Below are 4,002 nucleotides of genomic sequence, written 5' to 3'. Positions count from 1 at the left end.
AAAACAAGAAGAGGGAAAAATGAATGATTTAGAATTAGGAAAGGTATGTACCAAGGTAATATTCTTTCAATATACTTATTCAATCTGCATGCTCAGCAAATAATTCAAGAAACTATTATATGAAGAAAAACATGGCATTAAGGTTGGAAAAAGACTCATTAACAGGCAGCAAAATGCAAATGATAAAAGTTTGCTAACTGAAAGTTACTTATTGATGAAGATCAAAAAAACAGTCTTAGGTATAGGTTGCACCTCAATGTAAAGCAAACAAAAATACTTACAACTGAACCAATAAACAGCATCAAGATAAGTGGGGAATAATTTAAAGCTGTCAAATACTTCATTTTGCTCAGATCAACCATCAGCACTCATGAAGTAGAAGTGAAGAAATAAAACAATATATATCATTAGGTAACATGTTCAAGAGCAAAGATGTCATTTTGAGTTTAAAGGTGTGCCTGACCCAAACCATGGTATTTTCGACAACCTCATATACATGTGAATGTTGGGAGTAAAGGGGAAGGATCAGTAGTTGGAAAACATGGCCTTGGTGATAGAAATGATGCTGGAGATCGCATCATAGAATTCTGTAAAATCTATGACTTGTTCATTTCAAATACCTTCTTTAGACTTATAAGAGACAAATATACACATGGACCTCACCAGATTGAATCAAATTGACTACATCTGAGGAAAAAGATGATGGAAAAGCTCCATATCATCAGACAAAATAAGACCAGGGGCAGATTGCGGAACAGGCCATCAATTGCTCATATCCAAGTCCACAATAGCCAAAATATGACCTTGAATATATCCCACCTGAATTTAGACATCATCTGAAGAACAGATTGACACATTAAGCAGTAAAGACTGAAGACCAGAAGAGTTATTGGATGAAATGAAGAATATCTTAATCAAAGAAAGCAAAAAGTCATTAAGAAGACAAGAAAGAAGGAAAAGGTCAGAATAATGTCAAAAGAGACACTGACACTTGCTCTTCAGTGTAGAGATGCTAAAACAAATGGAAGAAATTAGGAGGTAAAAGAGCTGAACAGAAAATTTCAAAGGTCAGCTCAAGAAGATAAAGCCATATATTACAACAAAATGTGCAAAGATCTGAAATCAGAAAACCAAAAAGGAAGCACACACTCAGCATTTCTCAAGCAGGGAGAACTGAAGAAAAAAATCAAGCCTCAACTTTTGTTATTGAAGGATTCTCTGAGAAAAATATTGAATTATGCAGAAAGCATCAAAAGAAGGTGGAAATAATACATAGAGTCATGGTAACAAAAGGAAATGGTTGGTGTTCAGTAGTTTCAAGAGGTAGCATATGATCAAGAGTCAATGATCCTATAGCGAGAGGACAGCCAATTCTCCCTTTTCGGAGCAAGCTTGCCTGAGGGAGCCAGCATTCATCGAAGACCCATCTGAAGAGTGACGTCATCTGCTTCTCCACTGAGGCCCCTCTGGCAAGAGCACCAAGGAGCCTGCCAGCCGTTTCCACAGCAGAGAAGACTTTAAGAACTGTTTAACTATTAGAGAACTTGTTAAACTCCAGAGACTTTCTGCTGCTTTGCTTGTTGAGCGTGGGGAATGGGGAGTTAACAGATGCTACTGATTTTGCAATCAACCATCGTATGCTTTATTGTCTGTTAATGTTTTCAGAAGCTAGGCAAATCATTGCGGTGCCTGGCCCTTAAACGTGCCAAGTGTCTTTACTCTTAGGTCAAGAATCACTGCACTAATAGGAATTGTTACCTTTTTTGCCCTGCCCACCATGTAAATCAACTGTCCAGGGATATTAGTCTTGCTCATACGATCCAAGAGTAAATAGACAAAGGTTTACAAAACAGACTAAATGCTTTGGAAAAGGAAGATCACTTAAGGGAAATAAGATTCCAAGTATCCAGTTTACATTCCCAGCTAAGGTTATTCACTGTATAAGTAGATTTGTGATCTCTTTCAGCAACCCAAAACTTGATTGGAACTTAATTCAACAGCATTTAGGAGGTTGTGGAATAATAGCCACCTGTCTGTGGATATTCATCAGCTACATGCTCAAATTTCTGATATAAGTAATTCTCAAGCTGAGCACTGAGTGGCTTCTAGTTTGCTACCTCTGCTAGAGATTAAGATCCCCTATGAACTTAATTGAACCTCAACATAGTGATCCTACTCGGTCAACTTAGAGCAGGTGGTGGTCTGGCAATGTCTTGCATGTGGGGTCCCCACCCAGTCTCCTCCCTCCCTGCCTTCTTCGGATGGTGGCTGTTTATGCTGGACGTGTGGCCAGAGACGGGTAAGGATCACGTGGAACCTTGGCAACCTAAGACAGAGCCATTGCCATGCTGCAATGAGTTTCGATGACGGGTAAGACAGAGGAATTCACACTGACCGCCTATGACAGGCAGCATCCCTTAAACAAATAATAAATAAGGGAGAATCTGTGGCAGACAGTGCAGACCCGGTCAGGAGCTCAAGACCCTGCGTTGCAGACCGTCCAAACCATAGGCTCTGAGGATCAGACTTTGGTCACCTAGCAGACATAGCAAACTGGCCCTCATCTGATTATTCAGTTTGCTTGCTAGTAATCTCATATATGAGCCCTGGATATCCACAGATAAATGTAAAAACCTTCCCTAGAAGCCGAGACAGTAAAGTCCAAAAAGGCAGTTTTTCCACCCTCCCCCCAGCCAAAAAAAAAAAAGAGGATAGAGAGAAACACTGTTAACCGTGGTATATGGAGGGGATTATAATCAATGTAATGAAACAAGTTATATGAATGGTTGAATGTGAAACTGATGTTGCACCCTGTAAACTTTCACTCAATCCACAATAAAAATCTTAAATTAAAAAAAAAAAAAAAAAAGAGTCAATGATACTGAAGGAAGAAGTCCAAGGTGCATTGAACGAATTGGCAAAGAACAAGGCACAAGGAATTGATGGAATAAAAATTGAAATCTTTCAAGAAAGTGAAGGTTGCACAGCAGGCACTCACTCATCTATGCCAAGAAATTTGGAAGACAACTATCTGGTCAACTGATTGGACGAGATCCATATTTGTGCCCATTCCAAAGAGAGGTGACCCAATGGAATGTGGAAATCATTGGACAATCCCTTTGATATCCTATTTGAGTAAAGTTTTACTAAAAGTAATACAGAAATGGTACAAGCATACATTGAAAGAGAATTTCCAGTGGTCCAAGCCAGATTCAAAAGAGGCCATGGAATGAGGGATATCATTGCTGATGTCTGATAGATCTTGGCTGAAAGCAGAGAATATTAGAAAGATGTTTACCTGTGCTTTATTGACTACACAGAGACTTTCAATTGTGTGGATCATGACAAGATATGGACAACATTGCAAAGTATGAGTATTCTGGAACACTTAATTGTGCTCATGAGGAATCTGTACATGGACCCAGAGGCAGTTGTTGAAACAGAACATGGGAACACTGAATGTTTTTAAATTAAGAAAGGTGTGTGACAGGGTTGTATTCTTTCACTATAATTATTCAACCTGTATGTTGAGCAAATAATCTGAGAAGCTGGGTTATATGAAGAAAAACGAGGCATAAGGATTGGAGGAAGACTCATTAACAATCTGTGATATGCAGATGATACAACCTTGCTTGCTGAAAGTGAAGAAGACTTAAAATATTTACTGATGAAGATTAAAGAGCACAGCCTTCGGTATGGATTGCATCTCAATGTAAAGAAAACAAAAATCCTCACCACTGGACCAATAAACAACATTCTTATCAACATAGAAAAGTTTGAAATTGTCAAGGACTTCATTCTTCTTGGATCAACTATCAACACTCATGGAAGCACCAGTTAAGAAATCAAAAGACATATTGCATTATGCAAATCTGCTGCACAAGACCTTTTTAAAGTGTTGAAGAGAAAAGATGTCAGCTTGAAGACTAAGATGCACCTGCCCCAAGCCATGGTATTTTCAATAACCTCATATGCATGTGAAAGCTGGACAGTAAATAAGGA

The sequence above is a fragment of the Chrysochloris asiatica genome, unplaced genomic scaffold (assembly GCF_000296735.1).
Source record: "Chrysochloris asiatica unplaced genomic scaffold, ChrAsi1.0 scaffold00205, whole genome shotgun sequence".
Classification (NCBI taxonomy): domain Eukaryota; kingdom Metazoa; phylum Chordata; class Mammalia; order Afrosoricida; family Chrysochloridae; genus Chrysochloris; species Chrysochloris asiatica.
Note: the sequence above shows the minus strand (reverse complement) of the source record.